The sequence below is a fragment of the Saccopteryx leptura genome, chromosome 4 (assembly GCF_036850995.1).
Source record: "Saccopteryx leptura isolate mSacLep1 chromosome 4, mSacLep1_pri_phased_curated, whole genome shotgun sequence".
NCBI lineage: Eukaryota > Metazoa > Chordata > Mammalia > Chiroptera > Emballonuridae > Saccopteryx > Saccopteryx leptura.
Genome location: NC_089506.1, coordinates 144,186,688 through 144,210,566, shown reverse-complemented (window position 1 = coordinate 144,210,566; position 23,879 = coordinate 144,186,688). Strand labels below are relative to the sequence as shown.

At 36.2% G+C, this 23,879-nt stretch overlaps 1 long non-coding RNA gene across 1 annotated transcript in view; it reads left to right on the top strand.

Annotated features, from left to right (window-relative positions):
* Positions 1-368: 368 nt before the first annotated feature.
* The window catches only part of LOC136404473 (uncharacterized), a 37,159-nt gene continuing 13,648 nt past the window's right edge, over positions 369-23,879 (top strand). The window contains exons 1-2 of the long non-coding RNA XR_010751256.1: positions 369-434; positions 22,392-22,474. This is a non-coding gene — a long non-coding RNA (uncharacterized lncRNA). The remainder of the gene's footprint in view (positions 435-22,391; positions 22,475-23,879) is intronic.

The following is a 23,879-nucleotide window of genomic DNA, read 5'->3' as shown; positions in this document are numbered from 1 at the left end:
GTGTTTTCTGTAATCATGTATTTTCCATTGATATATTTTAAGTGTCTATTTAACCATAATGTTCTCTTTGATCATGGTGTCAAAATATAATGAATTTGCCCATGCTCCCTAGAAAACTCTGCACCGTTTACACTCCCCGCCTGCTAAAACCCTACCTGTTCTGCAGGCTCCAGCTCACACCTTAACTTCAATAGGAAATTGTCCCAGATCCTCCCTGGAGAAATTTTCTCTCTCCCCTGTGGCTCTTATTGCAGGTGTTTATGTATCTGCCTTGATTGGAACTGGTTTTTTAACCTAGTTATTGTTGGTGTCTGTCTGCACAGGCAGATGATGAGTCCTGGAGGACAGAACAACTCATGTCCTCCTTTCTGGACTCTCCGCTACTTCCAGGAGAGTGCCTGGTGCAGCAGGGAGGCTCCACACCTGAGGCTGAGGTATGGGTGACCACATGGCCTTCTTTCAAGCCAGAGAAAAGGCTACCAGGGCCTGTTTGGGGCTCTTCCAAATTAGGGGGACATCAAGTCACTCCTGACTCACTTCTCTCACTCAATTTCCACTTATATTTGACAATGATTTTGAGACTTCCCTACATTAGAACTTTTAATATTTTTTCATCTAAATGCTCATCTTTGGTAAATACACAACTAGATGGATTGTGAAGTGAGGGAATTAAAAAGTGCTATCTTATATCTGAATGAATAAATCATTTATATTAGCTCTTCTGTTTCCAGGCTGGTCTGGAATTGGCAACAAATACCAAGGCATCAGTATTCTCTGATATGGTGTATTCATTTATTTTTATTTTTTTTTAAGTGCTCTGACCAGTTGTTTACTGTGAGCCAAATGTCAATTAGCATCGGCCTGGACAGGAGTTGCTGAGTTACATGTGTTTGTGTTTGGCTTCCTAGTCATCTTGACTCTTTTGGCTCTTATTTGCACAAAGTATTTATCTTCAAAGACTCACAGTCAGCACCATCATAACAAAACAATCCTACTTAATATTTTAACATTTTCTTAAAACCACACCTTGTTGGCAATCCTATCATTTCTGTATTGAATTTTTCTCCTGATAAGGCAAATGACACTTTAGCCTTAGTTAATGTAAAACAGGAAGGTGTTAATCTCATTTTCAACATGTCAGCTCTTCCAGGTCGGTATTAATACGCCAGGTCCCCTGCTGGCAGACTCAACAGAATTTTTCTGGCTGTGAAGTGAAGTCCAAACCTGGTAATTTTTGCTGTCCTTTCTTGTATGTGCTCAGGTCTGCTTCATTCATTGAAAAAGATATCTCAGCCACTAAATGTGTATAAATAAACAAAGAGATGTTTGCAAACTATTGACTTAACTATGTACTCAGACACCGTGATAGGTTTGCTTTAAATAGTTATACACTACAAACATTTGGGTATGTTTAATAATAAGTAGTAACAAGATAAAGCATATTTAAAAGACATGCTGAGACCTATAATTTTTCATCAGAGAACTCCAGCACAATGTCACCACTTGCTTTGTTTAATTTACTTTATTTAAAACAACAATTGTAAAGAATTAACAAAGAAAAGTATGGACTATGCTGCAGGCAGTGTAGCTGAATTGCATCTCACAGAAAACACTGATATTCCTGAAGTAATGTGAAAATCAAACATTTATTTTTAATCAGGGCATAGAGATGAAAAAAGGTTTTTGTGGCATTAGATTATGTAGACAATGTCAAGAAAATTTGTCTCTTACAGAAATTTATAGAAGTTTTTGGGATTTGTCTTACTTTATTCCTATGAACAGTAAGAAGAACTGTTTAAGCACAGTTTCAAAAGAGGTGAGAGCGAGTAAAAGTAAAATTAGTAACTATAGTGAATATAAGATATATTAAAATTAAGCTTTCTTATTTGTAAATGTGATTAATAGGTTTTAAAGAAAATGTCATACGGTCCCAATTGAAGGAAGAATAGAATTGACATTTAAATCTCACATAGGAATAGGTTTTAAGTGTTTTTTTTTTTAATCATGGATAGGCCCTGGCCAGCTGGCCCAGTGATAGAACGTAGGCCTGGTGTGTGCAAGTCCCAGGTTCAATTCCCTATTAGGGCACACAAGAGATGGGACCATCTGCTTCTCCACCCTTCTCCCTTCTCTGTTTCTCACTCCCCCTTCTCTCTCCCTCCCCTTCCACAGCCATGGCTCAGTTTTAACAAGTTAGCCTCAGGCACTGAGGATGGCTTCATGGCCTCACCTCAGGTGCTAAAATGGCTCAGTTGCTGAGCAACAGAGCAGCAGCCACAGAAGGGTAGAGAATTGCCCAGTAGGTGGCTTGTCAGGTGGATCACAGTCCAGGCACAGGCAGGAGTCTGTCTCTGCCTCCCTGCCTCACACTTAAAAAATAAAAAATCATAAATAAATAAATTATAGATATTGATGAGCTTAAAAATATGAGAGAAGCAGAAAGAATAAAATGGATGACAACAACAGCAAATAAAATAACACCTATGGGGTGGACAAGTAAAAGAGCTGTGGTGTGAAACAGGTCATTAGGCAAGGGTGCTGAAGAGGCACATGGCTCTGGCCTCCACTGAGCTGAGAGTTTCAGAGAAGAAATAGTCATGAGGACTCTTGAGAGGTTAATTTTTGAACACATTCTCCCACTTGCTAGTTGCACACTCCTGTGTTGTGACTGGGAAAAATATTATTCCCACTTTCCAGATGAAGAAACATAGTACAGAGAAATTGAGACTCCTCCAAGTCAGGCAGAGGTATGTGAGCCCTGGGCCTGTGATTTTTCTTCTTTTTTGTTTTGTTTTGAGTTTAGGATGGAGACTTGAAAACTGTGAAAGGAGATAAGAAAGATGAACTGAAAAGATGTAGAACAAAGAAGGAGAGTCACTGAGGAATTTCAAGCTGTCAAACTGACCCAGAAAAATAAAGCAGAGAAAAAGAGAGATGAGATTTCTTTCTCTTACTCCTGCACCAGTTAATAACATGCACAGTGCCTCTTCTTATTCATCTCCTGTTTGTACATATTTTCCCACACACCTTTCTATAGTTATATAATTCATTTCTTTGCCCACTGGGTCAGTACTTTATCATGTTACCAGTTTCTTTTTGCAATAGCTTTTATACTCCTTGCTAGTGAAAGTGTATCCCCAGAAGAGGATGACAAAAGGAAGGAGAATGTGGGCAGGAGAGTCCTGTAAGCAGGATCACTGTTAGAGTTACATCTGGATTGTTCCATTTCCCCAGTGGACATTATTATGCATCTCCCCTTAAGCATGAGACCATGTTATATTCTGTGTTTAGCTTTTACCTGGATCATTGATGGACTCACTTGAAATGATAATAAGATTAAATTCTAACATTGTTCATTGCAACCACATAAATGATATTTTATATATCACATCTTAAATTGTCTTCTGGAAATGTAACAGAGTGATAACCTGTATAATTTGTATCGTTGACATTTTGATTTTCTTTGAAAACAATTTAGTACAACTTTAATTCTAACCCCACAATTTAGAAGGGTTAGGATAAGATGTGGAAATAGTGGGAGAAAATAACTTATCAAAGCTGTTAAATGACTTGGAAGGAATCACACAGTGGTTCCTTCCTGGAGGCTGAATTAGAAATTTGGACTTTTATTCTAGACTTTGCACCCTACATTGTCTCTACTTCAAACCAGTCAGTGCTATGCACTAGAGAATTGTATTGGCATTCCTCACTCAGGGGCCTACTTTATTATTATGATTGTGATTGTGATTATGATTATGATTATAATATGTTCCAAACAATTCTAGAAAGAAATTCAGAACATTGTTTAGAGGAAGAGAAATTTCTAAGTGAAAAAATATTCTCTGAACCAAAACAAAGAACTCTATTGTGCATTTATTATTGTGAAACACAGATGACAAAAGCTTTGTGTGTGTGTTGGGGTTGGAGGGGGGCAGGCACGGGTCTTATTTCTCTGCCTGTCAAAATGAGTAAGAATGCAGGAAGTCAAAGAAAAATATGGACACTAAGGTGGCTTCCTTACTCAAAACTGCCATTTCCAAATATTCTCCCAGTCAATCAGCAAATATTGAGTACCCAGTTCCTGTCATTTCCAGGCACTGCAAGTGAACAAAACACACATAATCCAATCCCCACCCTATTGAATAAATTAATTTGGATAACTGTTCTACTTTCAAAATATAGGCAACATGCTTATCAGTTATTCATATTTCAGTATGAATTACTTTAGATGAATATAAATTTTCTTGGCTCTTTGTTCTAGGAAGATATTAATTATCAATAGTTCAGTTTCATTGTTTATGGTGAGAATTCAGGGCAGAAAACAGACGACAAACAGGAAAAAGTGAGAGGTGATTTCAGAACATGGAGAATCTGGGGAGGGCACAGCAGAAGGTGATGTTGGAGGAGACGCTCTGTGATTACTGTAGGTCCTGTGGGGTGTAGGGTGAAGGCTGACAGGGGAAGCTTAGCCTCCTTTTGCCTAAGGATTTTGGTAGCAATTTCTTGACCCAGGAATTTGTGACCTTAGAAACATTATTAGAGAAGTCTGGATATTATCAGCCTTGAGTGATATCTGCACAATATTACCTTTTAAAAAATAATTTTATTTAGAAAATTAAATTTAATAGGGTGACATTGATCCATAAGAGTACATAGGTTTCAGGTAAATGTTTCTATAGCTTTTGAACTGTTGCTTATGTTGTGTAACCATCATCCAAAGTCAAATTATTTTTCGTAACTGTATATTTGTCTCTCTTTACTCCCCTCCCACCTCTCCCAACCCAACAACAGTTCTGATAACAAGTTAATATCCAAAATATATAAAATATCACCTTTTAGTTTTCTTTCATGGGTGGTAGCTCTAGCCCCAGAAAAACTAAAAGGAAGACTATCGTATGTTCTTATACCGACTGTATCATAAACCAGATAATCAATATTTGAGGTATGTTTAAATCAGTTTTCTTGGCATTTTCCTCCTAAGTTCTCCCTAAAGTGATGGTTTTCGGTGGCAAACTGTCATCAACAGAATTACAGCAGTGGAGGCAGGAAACAGAACAGTTGAGGTTAACCCAAAAGCAGCAAGTCTGAAATGTTTTTAATATGTTCTGTTTTCCTTAAGAATTTAAGATATTGCTATATACTACCTCATAATAACTCTATGTTTGTTTTACAAGGAAATATTGCTTTAAGTATTTGTTGTTGGTAAAACTGACTCTCTAGGAAGAAATGCCATGATTATTGTGTTGGTCTCATCTGCCTGCACATGGCTGAACATGCACCGATGCCTAAAGGATTTAACTGAGGAGGATACTAAATGTTAGGGTTTAGTTGTCTGAGACGTCGCAATGCCAGAAGTTAGTTGAATTGAGAACACTATGAACTTATTTGTAATGGTAATAACCTGTCTCAGGGTTCTTATCAATTCTGGAACCTCAAGTTTCTAAGACTTTTTCTATAATTTATATATCTGATTGCCAGCAATATGGGCTCAAAGAGTTAAGACAGGTAGAAAGAATGGGGCCAAGTAAAAACAACAACAACAAATAAAACCTGCATAATGCACTGGGCAGTTGTGGAAATGAGTCTGGGTGAAGCATACTAGCTAGCCAGTTCCTGTATGAGCTGTTGATGGAGTGTTGCCATCCAAAAGTTTCCCCTCTACTACCAGACAAAGTAGGCTGGGTGTGAGCCAGTAGGGAGGATAAAAAACTTGATCTAACTCTGCCATTATTTAGGTTCCTTCATCCCATCAATATGTATTAAATCTGTGACAGACATTATTTGAGACTCTGGGGATACAACAGTGAAGACAGACAAGGTCATAGTGGTAAGCAGAATATTAGCCCCCAAAGATATCTATGCCCTATTTTCCCAGAACCTGTAACTCTGCTACCTTACAAAAGATGTGATTAAGGATATGAACCTTGAGATGGAAGATTAATTAGGATCATCTGGTGGACCTCATCTAATCACAGTGGTCCTTAAGAAATCTGAGAACCTTTCCTGGCCAAGAAAAAGAGGAGGCAGGAGAAGAACAGACTTGCAACATAAGAGGGATGTAATTATTTTTTCCCGTTTTGAAGACAGAAGGGAAATGCTATGACCCAACAAATGCAGATGGCTTTTAGAAGCTGGAAAAGGCAAGAAATGAATTATCTTCCAGAGCCTCCAGAGAAGAACATAGCCCAGACAAGACATTAATTGTAGTTCAGCAAGACCTGTTTCAGATTTCTGATCTCCAGAACAATAAGATAATAAGTTTTGTATTGTTATAAATCACTAAATCTATGATAATTTGTCACACAGCAATAGGAATCTAATAAACACCCCATTCATTTTGTGCTTGAATTTTAGTAAAGCAATAAAATAAATACAATAAAAATAAATAAATACAACAATCCATTTACATCTTCTAATAAGGCTATGACGGAAATTAATAAAGTAATGTAATGGAAACTTTAATGAACACACCTAAAATTTTTTTAATGCTTTGAGAATGCTTCACTGTATAGGTTTTGCTGTTAGGTAAAGACTAGCTGCCCCATAAGAGTTTTTGTGACTTGTCTCCTTTGCATCTAGCTAGAGCACAGGCGTACAACTTGGGTTCCGCTAAGTAGATACACTCATGCCAGAATTTGAATGAGATGCTAATCATGCAAAATAATAATAATAATAATAAATAGTTTAGGTAATTTCTCTTCCTTCCTTTCCTTACCTCCTGTAGTAGCTGGGGCTCCAAAGTAATACATAACACAAAAGATCCAACTTGTCTTTAGCAGCTGAAGTTATTCCTTTATGAAATCAGTTCTGCAACATTGTTTTGGAAGCAAATCTGGAAGTTAACTCAAGCCTAGCTCTCCAGCCCATTCATAATTCAGTAAACCACAAAATATTTTTTCATTAAACTCTTTTTCTGCTTAACCAACTGGGATCACGTTTGATTGCTTGCTACTAAAGGTCCTGATGGAAACAGACAGTAATTAGAAAAGACCACTTTAGAAAATAGTCATTGGTCAGGAAGGTCTCTCTGAGAAGGTGATATTTGAACTGGGGCAGCAAGAATGTGAAGAAGCAAGTAATGTGAACAGGTAGGGAAAGCTGGAGTTGAAGAAGGAAGTACAAAGACTTCAGTATAGAGCCAGGGTCTGGACGAAAGCAAGACAAATAAGGCTCTTAACTTGGTGGATTTTACCTCTGGTGGGGTATTTAGACAAAGGTAGAAAAAAACAAACATTTCAGATAATTATAAGTTTTGTTTCTGGGTTTTTGTTTGTTTTGCTTTTAAAATAAAATTTGTAAGTATATCATATCTCCGCATGTATAAGACTCTCCCAGGTATAAGACGCATCTTAATTTTGGGGCTCAAAACTTGAAAAAAAAAGTATTACATAAAGTTACTGAACTCAAGTTTTATTCATCATAAAATTCATACAACTCCTTATCATTGTCAAAACTCCCATCCATTAGCTTGTCCTCATCTGTGTCTGATGAAGAATCACTGTCTTCATATATTGCCTTGTCCTCAGTTCCATCTATGGCATTTGAAATGCCACAACCACTGTATAAGACACACCCCGTTTTTTGACCCCAACTTTTTCCCAAAAAGATGCGTTTTATACATGGGGAAATACGATAATTTATAGATTAAAAAGACATAAAACAAATACATAGCTGGATGAATTGTCACAAAGCAGACAAACTTTTAACAAGTTGATACAATCATATAACCACCACTAGAGTCAAGATACTTCATCCCATCATGATTATGTTTTTAACTTTCACATTTGAGACTAGGATCTATCTTAAGAAAATTACTATATATTGTGTGAAGTAGGAATCAAGATTAATCTTTTCATACGAATGTTCATTTGACCTGCATAATTTACTGAAAAGTGTATTTGCCCCTTCCTGTCTTGCCATGGAGCTTTGTCATAAATACAGGTCCCATGTATGTGAAGACAGTTTTGGACTCTCTTCTGTTCTATCTTTCTATTTGTCTATTTTTGCACCACTACAAGACTGTCTTACAGTCTTTACAGTGAATCTTGAAATCAGGTAGTTTAAGTCTTCCAACTTTGTTCTTATTCATAATTGCCTCAGCTATTCTAAGTCATTCAAAGTTCTATACAAATTTCAGAACCAACTCCTTAAATACAACAAAATAACCAGCTAGGATTTTTACTGGAATTGCCCTGAATGTATAGGTTAATTTAGAAAGAAAAGAAATACTTAATTTTATAATAATATTGAGTCTTTCAATCCATAAACCATGTATAAATCTTCACTTATTGTGGCTTTTTAAAGATTTTCTTAGTAATGTTTACTGTTTGCATGTAGAAATATTAACATTATCAATTAAATTAAATAAAATAATTATGCTAATCTGATTGATTAGGTTAAATTGGTTAATTAATAATTAGACTAATTTCTCGCTATCCAATTTTTTTCAGTTTTTTAAAATATTTTTTTTATTTTTCAATTATAGTTGACATACAATATTATACTAGTTTTAGATGTACACTTCAGTGGATAGACTTTATTTAACTTACTAAGTGATCATCCTGATGAATCTCGTACCCATCTGACACCATACATAGTTATCAGAATATTATTGACCATGTTCCCTAGGCTGTACTTTACATCCCCATTATTATTCTGTAACAAGTACTTCTTTATCCCTTCACCTTTTTTTTTTTTTTTGTATTTTTCTGAAGCTGGAAACGGGGAGGCAGTCAGACTCCCGCATGCGCCCCATCGGGATCCACTCAGCATGCCCATCAGGGGGCGATGCTCTGCTCATCCGGGGCGTCGCTCTGTCGTGACCAGAGCCATTCTAACGCCTGGGGCAGAGGTCAAGGAGCCATCCCCAGTGCCCGGGCCATCTTTTGCTCCAATGGAGCCTTGGCTGCGAGAGGGGAAGAGAGAGACAGAGAGGAAGGAGAGGGGGAGAGGTGGAGAAGCAGATGGGCACCTCTCCTGTGTGCCCTGGCCGGGAATTGAACCCGGGACTATCGCACACCAGGCCAACGCTCTACCACTGAGCCAACCAGCCAGGGCCTCCCTTCACCTTTTTTACACATCCCCCCAAACCCTCTTCTATCTGGCAACACCAAAATATTCTTTGTCTATGAGTCTGTTTCTGTTTTGATTGTTTATTTTGTTTTTTAGATTCAATTGTTGATAGATATGTATTTATTGACATTTTATTGTTCATAGTTTTTATCTGTTTTTTTTCTTCTTCTTAAAGAAGATCCTTTAACATATCATGTAATACTGGTTTAATGGTGAGGAACTCCTTTACCTTTTTCGTGTCTGGGAGGTTCTTTATATGTTTTGCTGGGTAGAGGAATCTTGATTCATTGAAGGTCCTTGCTTTTTATCACTTTTAATATTTCATTCCAATCCCTTCTGTCCTGCAAAATTTCTGTTGAGAAATCAGCTCAGTCTTATGGAAGCTCCCTTGTAGGTAAATGCTTTTCTCTTGCTGCTTTTAAGATTTTCTCTTTGACTTTATACCTTTGATATTTTAATTATGACATGCCTTGGTGTGGGCCTTTTTGGGTTCGTCTTGTTTGGGACTGTCTGTGCTTTCTGAACTTAGGAAAGTTTTCTGTTATTATTTTTTCAAATACATTTTCAATTTCTTGTCTGTCTCTTATCCTTCTGGCATCCCCAAGATATGAATAATGTTGGTACACTTGAAATCGTCCCTTACACTCTTTATGCTATCTTCATTTTTTAGATTCTTTTCTCATTTTGCAGTTGTAATTAGGTGTTTTTTGCTTCCTTATATTCCAAATTGCTGATTTGATTCTTGGCTTTATTTAGTCTACTGTTGATTTCCTGTAAACTATTTATTTCTGTTAGTGCATCCTTCATTTCTGACTGGTTCTCTTTTATGATTTGCCTGTCTTTTTTTATGCTGTTGAAGTTCTCACTAAGTTTATTGAGCATTCTTATCACCAGTGTCTTGAGCTCTGCATTTAGTAGACTGCTTGTCTCCATTTTACTTAGTTCTTTTTCTAGAGTTTTGTTCTGTTCTTTCATTTGGGACATGTTTCTTTGTCTCCTCATTTTAGCAGCCTCCCTGTGTCTGTTTCTATATATTAGATGCTACATCTCCTGGGATTGGTAGAATGGCCTCATGTAGTAGGGTTCTATAGGGTCTAGTCACCCAGCTGGACTCTCTAGCTGTGCCCTATGTGTGGGCTGTGTACAGCTTCCTGTTATAGTTGAGTTTTAATTGCTATTGACATATCAATGGGAGAGATTTATCCCCAGGCTGATCAGCTGCTAGGATTGGCTGTAAACATTGATCACTGTGGAGAATCAGCTGTGTAGGGGCCCACCCCACAGAGCAGGACTTATGTCAGTGGGGTTCTGGGCCCACTGAGTCTGACCATTAAGTGTGTCACTTGTGGAGGTGTTTAGGTGGTGCTTCAATATCATCTGAATATGCACTAACTCTGAGGCTTTCCAGAACATATAGGCCAAGGTCAGCTGCCTCTAGTGTTCGCCTAGGGCCATCAGGCATGAGCTGCAAAGCAGTCTGAATACGGCTACTATTTGTGCTTGGCTTGCAGGTACTCAGGTGAGGTCAAGCTGTGAACCTAAGCCAGCTGCTTCTAGTGCTGAGCTTGGGGCCATTTAGCAAGCGATATGGGGCTTGCTGAGGCCACATGCTTCTTGTTTGAGAAATTTTAGAAAATTCTGAACCATTAGCCAAGACAGGCCATTTGTATAAAAAGCCACTGGAAACAGCTTGGATGGGCCCACAAATTGGGTGAGGCAGGATTTTAGAGATTCACCAGGGTGAAGGGAAACAGTGTGAGCTGGGTTAATGGAGATTGAGATATGTTGCTCACTTGCCAGCTCTGTGGTGGGGGTATCAGAAGAAAAGTGCTGGCAATGGCCTCTGCCAGCACTTCTATCTGAGAAAAAGCTGCCCCTCTAGCTCTCATTCTGATGCCAAACAGTTCAGTTCCTCCCTTTATGTCCCTAGTGTTTTTTGGGCTGCTGCCCCAGCAGTGGAGCTCAGAGCAAGCGAGCTGGAGTAAGTCTGAGCAAGACCTTTAAGAGGAACTGCCTGGGACTCCAGCAGTCCTCTGTCTCACACAACCACAATCCCCACCGGTTTTTACAGCCAGAAGTTATGAGGACTTTTCCCTCTGGCACTGGAACCCTTGGCTAGTGAGCTGGGTTTGAGGCTGGGACCTCTCATTCTTCTTGGGTAACCTCTGCAGTGGAGATATCCCTCCTGATTTTTAACAGTCACACATGGGTGATCAGCCTTCCCAAGTCTCCACCTCTCCAACAATCTTAATGAGGTTTTTTAAAATCCCTAGTTGTAAGACTTCTATTCAGCAAGATTTCAGGCAGTTCTGAATGATGGTTGTTCTGTAGTTTAGTTGTAATTTTGATGTCAGATACTTATAAGTATTATAAAGGAAATGAAAGAGTTACAGGCTCCAGGTAAGGGGCAGTTTTGATTGGGTGGGCTGGAAAGGCTTCTCTGGAAAGATAACATTACTCAGAGACATAGGCAATTTATAACTTAGAAAAAGTTACTTGAGTACACTACGTACTGGGACATTTTGCTTAAGGAAACACACTTCATAAGGTCCTTAAAAATACAAACAAATGTTGCAGGGGCATCTTTGCCAAGGTTAGGAATATTGAAAGATTCTAACAGATGTTATAATGCCCTGAAAGACAAAGATTTTTAAATACCTATTGTGATCATCTTTTTGATGATGTTCTCATCAAAGTTGCTAAATATATGTGACAACATCTTTTGGGAGATAAGTTCTTACATTCTGAACCTTTTTTAAAAATGAAAAATTAGATTAAATATTATGTTGGATAGTTACTATGTGAACAAGTACCAAAAAAAAATACAAAATAAAGAAGGAAAAGGCAATGTTACTTTTTCATCACTGTCAGAAACTTTTCTAGCCAGATGGACTAGACTGTCAACAATGGAATAAAGCCAGTTCTAACAGAAACCTCAGCTTGAAGCAACAGTACTTCAAAATAATCTATCTGCAGGTGAAAGTTACTGGTTTTAAGTGAGCATGAAAAATTAATTATCAATGAAAAAGCATTTACTTCTTTCACAGTCCATATATTTATTGACAAATAAATGTTATTTATCTCCCCAGAGGAAAGAACCATTCTCTAAAATTGTTTAATCAATCACTGATCTGAGCCAAAGCTTTGGGGAGGGGGAGGTAATAAATGTACTTCTTTAGATAAATCCCAGGAAAGATGAGGTGGGTGGGTCTTTGGTATGTATGTTTACCAGTAGAGTAATTATCTAGAACCATTTCTTTTCTAGTAAAATGTGAACAGATTTACTGATAAATTATGGTAAAATATGGCAAATTAAATACATACATCTACTTTTACCTTCTTCCCAAATCCCAGAAATGGCAGTAAGAGAAATTTTTAGGAAACACAAACCAACAAAAACTGAGAGAACAGAAGAGCAGAACAAAACCAACAAATAAGCAAATGACCTGGAGGCTAAAAAATAAGTAAATGAGTGATAAAGAGAACTTAATGGACCTGAAAATACAGATTCCCAAAGCCAGCAAAGGGAAAGCTGGGGAGATTGGCAGCACTAGATAATTCTGGAAATGAGACTGAAGGAGGTGGGTAAAATAGGAGGATCTTCTAAAAGTCTAAATACAATTAGATCCGTGAAAGACATTCCCAACTCTCAGCAGCCAGGCAGCCATCACCCTCTTCTCCTTCCTCCTCCAAACCTCCCAAGGCTGGCAGAGGACCAGAGATCAGTCTGCAAGGAAGGTGACAGAAGTTCTCTTGGCTGGGTGGGGATTTAAGGTGGGGGGCGGATACTGAAAGTAGGGAAAAGAAGTATTATATAAATGTGCATGCTAACTGCTGAAAACCCTAGCCTTCTTTACCTACTCAGCTTCCAGAATAGTAATTGACAGACTTTACCCATGGCCAGGAAACTGGAAGATCTTTCCCCATACAGTCTGACCAGCTCAAAAAAAAAGCTTTAAAGATATTGACATTGTGGGTTCCCCAAATGAATAGCCAAATCAGATCACCCAAAAGTAAACTGTTGGATAAGCCACTTCCCCACTTCCTGCACAATAGCCCCCCCACACACACACGTTTATTGTTTTTATCATCAGAGAGAAATCTTCAGTTTGAAAGGTAAAAAAATTAAAACAAAACTACAGATAAAAACAATTTGAAGGAAATACATATCCTACATGGAGAAGAAAAAATTTTAAAAACCCAAAATAAAACATAAATCACATTATTAATATCTTTAGAAAGACAAAAAAAAAGCTATTGCAACTATGAAACAAGAATAGGATACTATAACAAATTAGAAATTCAGAGGACAAAATAAGCTATCAGAATTTAGAAATATATACAGGGGTGGGCAAAGGTAGGAGAACAGTTGTTTATATGGAAAAATATATAATATAAGAATAAATTCTGTTTCACATACTCATCATTGTAAACCTACTTTTACCTATCCCTGTATGTGATAGCAGAAATGAAAAACAGATTAGAAAAATGGAAAGATAAAAAATTATGAGGAAATTTATCAGAAAGTTGAACAGATAAACAGATGAGGGAAAAATGTCTAGCCCAGAAAATTCAAAATCCAAATAAAACAGAAAACAACAACAAAAGTGGGCTGGGGTAAGGAGAAATGCGTTGGTCTTCTATTTGAAATTACCACAATGAAGCAGCACCTTAAGACAACATAGTAGTATATTTATTATCCCACAATTTCTATGGCCCAAGTGTCCAGGTCCCCTCAGCTGAATTCCCTGCTCATAGTCTCATAAGGCTGCAGTGAAGGAGTCTGCTAGGGACAGGGTTTCTTCAGAATCTCACTGTCCTCTTCTAAACTTATGCTTTTATTTAATTATTATCATTTTTGGCAGAATTAATTTCTTTACAGCTTTAAAACTCACAGTAACTTGCTTTTTCAAGGCAAGCAAAAAAAAGAAACTTTTACCTCTAGACTATTTATAAAAAGTTCACCTGTCAAGTCAGACCCACCCAACATAATCTTTTTGATTAACTTAAAGTCAGCTGATGAGGGATCTACATCACTTTTTTGTTTTTATTGAATTTATTGGGATGACATTTGTTTGTAAAATCATATAGGTTTCAAGTATACAACACAATAAAACATCATTTTCACACTGCATTGTGCACCCATTGCCCCAAATAAAGTCTTTTTTCATTCCCATTCTCCCTCCCCCCTCACCTCCTTTGCCCACATTTATCTACCTTCCACACTTCTTTCTCTTTGGCTATCACCACACTGTTGTCTATATTGTTGTGTTATATATATTTTGTTTGTTTGTTTGTTTGCTTTATCTCATCACCTTCTTTCATCCGGTCCCTTAAATCTGAGGGCTGTTAGTCTGTTCTCTATTCATCAATTGGTTTCTATTTTATTTGTTAGTTTATTTTGTTCATTAGATTCCACACATGAGTGTCTTTCTCTCTGACTGGCTTATTTCACTTAGATAATAATCTTCAGGTCTATCCATGCTGTTGCAGAGGGTAAGAGTTCCTTCTTTTTTATAGTTGAGTAGTATTTCAAAATTAATGAACTACAACTTTTTTATTCACTCATCTACTGATGGATACCTGGGCTGCTTCCAAATCTTGGCTGTTATAAACAACACTGCAATGAACATAGGGATGCATATATTCTTTTGAAATAGTGTTTTGAGTTCCTTCAGATATATTACCAGAAGTGGAATTGCTGTATCATAAGACAGTTCCATTTTTCATTTGTTGAGGTCACTTCATACTGCTTTTCACAGTGGCTACACTAGTCTGCATTCCCACCAACAGTGCATAAGGGTTCCCTTTTCTCCACATCCTGGTCAGCACTTATTTGTTGATTTATTGATGATAGCCTTCTGACAGATGTGAGATGATATCTCATTGTGGTTTAAAATGTGCATTTCTCTTATTAATGATGTTGAGCATCTTTTCATATGTCTCTTGGCCATTCATATGTCATCTTTGAGGAAGTGTCTATTCAGGTCCTTTGCCCACTTTTTAATTGGGTTGTTTGTCTTTCTGGTGTTGAGTTGTATAAGTTATTTATGTATTTTGGAAATTAACCACTTCTCAAATGTATCATTGGCAAATATGTTCTCCCATTCACTGGGTTGCCTTTTTATTTTGTTAATGGTTTATTTTACTATTCAACAGCTTTTTAGTCTGATATAGTCCCATCTGTTTATTTTTTTTTCCTGGCCTGAGGAGATATATTGACAAAAATGTTGCTATGAGAGATGTCACATATTTTACTGCCTATGTGTTCTTCTAGGATTTTTATGGTTTTGTGACTTACATTTAAGTATTTTATCCATTTTGAGTTTATTCTTGTGTTTGGTGTAAGTTGTTGGTCTAGTTTCATTTATTTTATTTTATTTTTTTGCATGTACCTAACTAATTTTCCCTATACTATTTATTAAAGAGACTATCTTTACTCCATTGTATGCTGTTGCTTCCTTTGTCAAAGAGAAATAAACCATAAAGGCATGGGTTTATTTCTGGGCTCTCTGTTCTATTTTATTGATATATATGCTTATTATTATGCCAACCAGTACAATGCTGTTATGATTACAATGATCTTGTAGTATAGTTGGATATAGGGTAGGGTGATACCTCCAATTTTGTTCTTCTTTCTCAAGATTGCTGAGAATATTCAGGGTCTTTTTTGGTTCCATATAAATTTTTGGATTATTTTTTCCAGATTTGTGAAATTCACCATTGGTATCTTCATAGAAATTGCATTGAATCTATACATTGCTTTGGGTATATGGACATTTTAATATTAATTCTTCTAATTCATGAATATGGTATATGCTTCCACTTATTGGGGTCTTCCTCAATTTTTATCTTTAGTATTCTATAATTTTCTCAGTACAGGTCTTTTGCCTTCTCAGTTAAAATTATTCCTAGATATTTTATTCTTTCTGAAGTAATTGTGAATGAAATTTTTTTCTTAGTTTCCCTTTATGATAGTTTAGTATTGGTGTATAAAAATGCAATTGATTACTGTATGGTTATTTTGTATCCTGCTACTTTACTGAATTCATTTGTCAACTCTAGTAGTTTTTTGTTGAATCTATAGGATTTTCTGTATAAAGTATCATGCCATCTGCAAATAATGACAGCTTTAATTCTTCCTTTCCAATTTGAATGCCTCTTATTTTTTGTTCTTGTCTGATTGCTGTGGCTAGGACTTTCAGCACTATGTTGAATAAAAGTGGTGAAAGCCAACATCTCTGACTTGTTCCTGATCTTAAGGGAAACATTTGTAGTTTTGCCCATTAAATATGAGGTTGGTTGTGGATTTGTCATAAAGGGCCTTTATTATATTGAAGTATATTCCCTCTATTTCAACTTGGCTGAGAGTTTGTTTTTTTTTTATCATAAATGGATACTGCATTTTCTCACATGCTTTTCTCTGCATCTATTGATTTGGTCATGTGGTTTTTATCCTTCATTTTGTTTATGTGGTGTATCACATTAATTGATTTGCGGATATCATACCACCATTGCATCCCAAGAATAAATCCCACTTCATCATAGTGTGTGATCTTTTTAATGTGTTGTTAGACCTAGTTTGCTAATATTTTGTTGAGGTTTTTAGCATCTATGTTGTTCAAGGATATTGGCCTATAATTACCTTTTTTTGTAGTGTCTTTATCTGGTTTTGAGTTTAGGATAATCCTTGCCCCATACAAAGAGTTTGGAAGTCTTTCCTTCTCCTAAATTTTATGGATTAGTTTGAGAAGTATATGTGTTAGTTTTTCTTTGAATGTTTGTTAAAATTCATCTGTGAGACAGCCAGTCCAGAACTTTTGTTAGTTGGGAGTTGTTTTAGTACTGCTTTGATTTAATTAGCTGTACCTGGTCTATTTAGCTTTTTTGGTTCTTTCTGACTCACTTTTGAAGGTTATATATTTCTAGGAATTTATTCATTTCTCCCAAGTTGTCCAACTGGTTGACATATAGTTTTTAATAGGACTTTCTTACAATCTTTTGTATTTTTTGTGATATCAGTTGTTACTTCTCCCTCTCATTTATGATTTGTTTATTTGAGTCATCTCTCTTTTTTCTTGATGAGTCTGGTTAAAGGTTCATCAATCTTGTTTATCTTTTTAAAGAGCCAACTCTTGGTTTCATTGATCTTTTGTATGTATTTCTAAGATTCTATATCATTTATGTCTGCTCAAACCTTTCCTTCCTTCTACTTACTCTAGGTTTGTTTATTGTTCTTTTTCTAGTTCTTTTGGGTATAGTGCTATATTGTTTATTTGAGGGTTTTCTTTGCTTCTTGAGGTAGGTCTGTAATGCTATGAACTCCTCTCTCAGGACTGCTTTCCCTGTGTCCCATAGATTTTGGGTTGTGTGTTCATTTTCACATATTTTCAGGTAATTTTTTATTTTTTTTACCCTTAATCTCATTGTTAACTAATTTACTACATGGCACAACTGTGAATAATGTTTACATAGTAATAATAATGTCAACACAAAATTAGGGTATAAATGTAATGGAGAGGGAAGGTATGGGAAGGTTGTGCATGCATTATAGGGGCATGAGGAAAAGAATGACCTAGATCTTCTCTTCTGTTACAATAAATCTATAGATAATACTTAACTGTGAAAGCTATGTAGAATGCTATTTGGAAAACCTGAGTAAAATATCAAAAGATTAGCCAAAAAATGGTGGAAGTACTTATGAAAAAAAGAACAGGAAGTGAGAAGGCAGAAGACTGCTATTTCTGTATGATAAAGCTTATAAATCTATTTTACACTTTAAACTGTGCACATATAACTGACAAAAAATACCAAAAAAATTTAAGTAATTATAAAACTTTTACTTTTCATTCTAAATACATAGATTATTTAATTCCTTATACATGTTTTCTATAATGTCCATTTTGTTGTTGTGTTTTAAAATCACGTTGATCAGAACTTAAACATCAAATGAATGTTTCTTTAAGAAGTTAGACATTGAATCATATCAAGCATTTTCTCTGATTACAATGGCATGAAACTAGAAATCAACCACAACAGAAAAACTGAAAAATACTCAAACACATGGAAACTAAATAGCATGTTATTAAATAACGAATGAGTTAACAATGAAACCAAAGAAGAAATAAAAAAAATCCTAGAAACGAATCATAATAAACAAACAACAACTCAAAATTTATGGGACACAGCAAAAGCAATCCTGAGAGGAAAGTTCATAGCACTGCAGGCATTCCTTAAGAAGCTTGAAAAAGCTTAAATAAACAACCTAACCCTGCATCTAAAAGAACTAGAAAAGGAACAGCAAGTAAAGCCCAGAGCTAGTAGAAGGAAGGAAATAATAAAGATCAGAGCAGAAATAAATGACATAGAGGCTAGAGAAACAATACAAAGGATGAATGAGACCGAAAGCTGGTTCTTTAAAAGGGTAAACAAGATCAATGAACCTTTAACCAGAGTCACCAAGAAAAGAAGAGACTCAAATAAATAAAATTTGAAATGAAAATAGAGAAATAACAACTGACACAACAGAAACACAAAGTATTGTAAGAAAATACTATGAAAAACTGTATGCCAAAAAATTAAACAACCTAGGTGAAATGAAAAATTTCCTTGAAAAATATAATCTTCCAAAAATCATCTGGAAGAATCAGAAAACCTAAATAGACTGATTACAACAAATGAGATTGAAACAGGTATCAAAAAGCTCCCAAAAAACAAAAGCCCTGGACCCGATGGCTTCACTGGTGAATTCTACTAAATATTGAAAGAAGAACTAACTCCTATCTTTCTCAAGCTATTTCAAAATATTCAAGAGGAAGGAACACTTCTAAGTTCCTTTTATGAGGCGAGCATAATTCTGATTCCAAAACCAGGCAAGGACAACACAAAGAAAGAAAATTATAGGCCAATATCCCTGATGAATTTAAATGCTAAAATCCTCAACAAAATATTAGCAAACCGGATCCAGCAATACATGAAAAAAATTATACATCATGATCAAGTGGAATTTATTCTGGGGAGGCAAGGCTGGTACAACATTCATAAATCAATCAATGTGATTCACCACATAAACAAAAGGAAGAAGAAAAACCATATGATAATATCAATAGATGCAGAAAAAGCATTTGTTAAAATCCAGCATCCATTTATGATCAAAACTCTCAGCAAAGTGGAAATACAGGGAACATACCTCAACATGATAAAGGCCATTTATGACAAACCCACAGCCAACATTATAATTAATGGACAAAAATTAAAAGTAATCCCCCTAAAATCAGGAACAAGGAAGGGGTGCCCCTTTTCACCACTCTTATTCAACATAGTTCTGGAAGTTATAGCTACAGCAATCAGAAGAAATAAAAGGCATCCAAATTGAAACAGAAGAAATAAAACTATCATTATTTGCAGAAGATATGATACTGTGTATAGAAAACCCTAATGTATCAGTCAAAAAACAACCAGACCTGATAAATAAATTCAGCAAGGTGGCAGGATATAAAATTAATACTCAGAAATCAGAGGCATTTTTATACACAAACAATGAAATGTCAGAAAGAGAAATTAAGGAAACAATTCCACTCACTATTGCAATGAAAAAAATAATGAAGTACCTAGGAGTAAATTTAACCAAGGAGGTTAAAGACTTGTACTCAAAAAATTATAAAACATTGATAAAAGAAATCAAGGAAGACACAAACAAGTGGAAGCATATATTGTGTTTGTGGTTAGGAAGAATAAACATCATTAAAATGTCTATATTACCTAAAACAATTTATAAGTTCAATGCAATACAAATTAAAATACCAATGACATACTTCAAGAGATAGAACACATATTCCAAAAATTTATATGGAACCAAAAAAAACCCAAACAAACATGAATAGCCTCAGCGATCTTGAAAAAGAAGAATAAAGCGGGAGGTATCACACTTCCTGATATCAAGTTATACTACAAGGCCATTGTACTCAAAACAGCTTGGTACTGGCATAAGAACAGGCATATAGATCAATGGAACAGAACAGAGAACCCAGAAATAAACCCACACCTTTATGGACAACTGATATTTGACAAAGAAGATAAGAGCATACAGTGGAGTAAAGATAGTCTCTTTAACAAATGGTGCTGGGAAAATTGGACAGGTACTTGCAAAAACTGAAACTAGACCACCAACTTACACCATTCACAAAAATAAACTCAAAATGGATAAAAGACTTAAGTGTAAGTCGTGAAACCATAAACATCTTAGAAGAAAACATAGGCAGTAAGCTCAGTGACATCTATTGCAGCAATATATTTGCTGATTTATTTCCATAGGCAAGTGAAATAAAAGACAGGATAAACAAATGGGACTATATCAAACTAAAAAGCTTTTGCACAGCTAAAGATAATATGAACAGAATAAAAAGACTAACCACACAATGGGAAAACATATTCGACCATACATCTGATAAGGGGTTAATAACCAAAATTTATAAAGAACTTGTAAAACTCAATTCCAGGAAGACAAACATCCAATCAAAAAATGGGCACAAGAGCCTGACCAGGTGGATAGAGCATCGGACTGGGATGCGGAAGGACCCAGGTTCGAGACCCCGAGGTCGCCAGCTTGAGCGCGGGCTCATCTGGCTTGAGCAAAGAGCTCACCAGCTTGGACCCAAGGTCGCTGGCTCCAGCAGGGGGTTACTCAGTCTGCTGAAGGCCCACGGTCAAGGCACATGTGAGATAGCAATCAATGAACAACTAAGAAGTCACAACACGCAACGAGAAACTGATGATTGATGCTTCTCATCTCTCTCTGTTCCTGTCTGTCTGCTGTCTGTCCCTGTCTATCTCTGCCTCTGTAAAAAAAAAAAAAAAAAAAAAATGGGCACAAGAAATGAATAAACACTTCTCCAAAGAGGACATACAGTTGGCCAACAGACAGATGAAAAAATGTTCAACATCACTAATCATTAGAGAAATGCAAATTAAAATCACAATGAAATACCACCTCACACAGTCAGAATGGTGCTCATTAACAAAACAGGATAGGTGCTGACAAGGATGTGGAGAAAGGGGAACCCTCCTGCACTGCTGGTGGGAATGCAGACTGGTGCAGCCACTGTCAGTATGAAGATTCTTCAAAAAATTAGAAATGGAACTGCCCTTTGACCCAGCCATCCCACTTATAGGAATATATCCCAAGGACACCATATCACCAACTGAAAAAAAGAAATGCACCCCTATGTTCATGGCAGCATTGTTCACAATAGCGAAGATCTGGAAACAGCCCAAGTGTCTGACAGTGGATGAGTGGATTAAAAAGCAGTGGTACATATACACAATGGAATACTATGGGGCCATGAAAAAGAAGGAAATATTACATCTTGCAACAATATAGATGGACCTGGAAACTATTATGTTGAGTGAAATAAGCCAGGCAGAGAAAGAAAAATATCATATGACCTCACTCATTTGAGGAATCCAAGGAACAATGTGAACTGAGGAATGGAATTAAACCTGAAGGGAGGTAAGGGAGACACTAAAATCTATGTAACACAATAAATAAATTAATTAATTAAAAAAAAGAAGTTAGACATTGAGCCCAAAGTTGTTGCAACTACCTGAATTCTTTTTAGAACTGTTTAGAATTTCAAAGCCCATGGATAACTTTTTAAATTAACTTTAAAGGTATCAATACATGGATTTAATATTTAGAAAAAAACAGATATTATTGGGAATCATATTAGATTTGTGTGGTTGTGCTAGGTGTAACTATTTTGGTAAAAATCAAGGTATGAAAATAAACTAATAAGTTATTTTTTAAATGGCTTTTAAATTAGCTGTAGAGGGGTCTTTAAAAAAAAGGACTTCAAAAGTATTTTGTATTTGAGGAATAATTATATCAGTATGTGTATGAGGCTACATTTTTTAAAAGGTGTTTTCACAAAGTGAAGTATATTCTTTATGAAGCACACAAACAAATGTATACATTATAAACCTGTAGACACGATTTTAAAGGGAAAATGCCAAATGAGAAAATATTGCTTACCTGTCATAGATGCTCCTCTGTCACATAAATTTAAATAAAATTGACCCACGTACTGAAACCAGCAGAGCACCTTACATAACTGTGATTTATTTTCTTGTTTCAATGAAAGAAATATGACTAGAACTTAATCCATTCATTTGAATGAACTCCTTTTTTACCTGCTCGTAGTTAAGTTGTCTAAGATAGCCTCATGAGCTCTGGTATTGTTGCATTGATAAATCCAAAAATGTTTTCTTCAATAATAAATGACATGGCTAATATGGTATTAAAGTCTTCTGATTTTTCTTAGAAATGATTAACTGAAACTCACCAACAGAAGACCTCTGCTACCCTCTGGGTGATGTTGATCACATTCTGAACTTGGAAGACATTGTGAGTATCCAGCTCTGGTCTCCACTAAGTAACCTTTTCCAGGCTTAAGAGAATATTACTGGGTATAAAGGAGACTGGTAACTATCCACTGTTCTCCTTTTGTCTTGGGCAAAAAGAAAGGCTACATTTCCTTTCCCGTCATGCAGATTCATTAGCCAATGAAACACGAGTGGGAAATTTGTACGATCCCAGGTTTGGCCCGTGCTTCACTATGTGCTTTCCCCTTGTGCCATCTGAATGCAGATGATTAGAAGGCCCTTGGGGATGGTGGAACAAAAAGTTGGAAGGAGATGGGGGTCCTGGATGACTACACGTAGCCATCCATCCAGTGTGCCCTGCCAACCTGAGCAGCTGCCCTGAACTGTTATATATAGATTTATATATAAATTTAGAGCAAATTTGAGCATATTAAGAAAATTTGAGTGTCTGTTTGTATTATAACCTAGTCTACACTAACTAATAACTCTTGTGAGTGTGTGTGTGTGTGTGTGTGTGTATATATATATATGAATACACAGACACTTTTTAGAATCTTAGACTCTGAGTTCAAAAAACCACATTTTTTCTGGTTCAAAATTTTCACTTCTCTCCTATTCCTATTCTAGAACTCAGGGGGCAGAGGTAACCTACCGCTTCTTTTTAAAGGACAATTACAGATTCTAGAAATGACTTGTTGCCTCACTCGCATTCTTCCTGTTGCAGGTCACAGGTTTCGTTCAGACTTTCAGTCTGAGAAACTAAGTAAATGTTGTGAGTATTTCATATGCTTCAAAACCTAATATCAAGTTTAGTTTTTAAGTTATTATAGGTTTACTTTTTTTATTTTGGAGGGTGAGATTTCTATCTCTATGCCTTAGTATAACCTCAGATTGTTCATTCTTAATAAAGATTACTCAATTCTGCTGGACCAGGTGGTGGCACAGTGAATAGAGCATCAGACTGAGACACAGAGGACCAGAGATCAAAACCCCTAGGTCACTGGCTTGAACCCAAAGGTCGCTGACTTGACGCCCAAGGCTGCTGGCTTGAGGAAGGGCTCACAGGCTCAGCAGGAGCCCCCTGTCCAAGGCACATATGAGAAAGCAGTCATTGAACAACTAAGGAGCTTCAATGAAGAATTAATGCTTCTAATCTCTCTCCCTTCCTGACTGTCTATTCCTGTCTGTCACTCTCTCTTTCAAAAAAAAAAATATTCAATTCCCAGGTGTGCAATAGGCTATGCTGATGTCAGCTTATACTGCTGGCCTGTGAGACTTTGGAAACTGTTTGTTAAACATAGTCATTATTAAAATTTAAATCATACAAACTTACAATTAAATAAATCACACTAAAAACAAGGGTATAAACACTAAAAATTATTTTCTAATTATTTTATTTACTACATTTTGTTACAATGTATACTCTT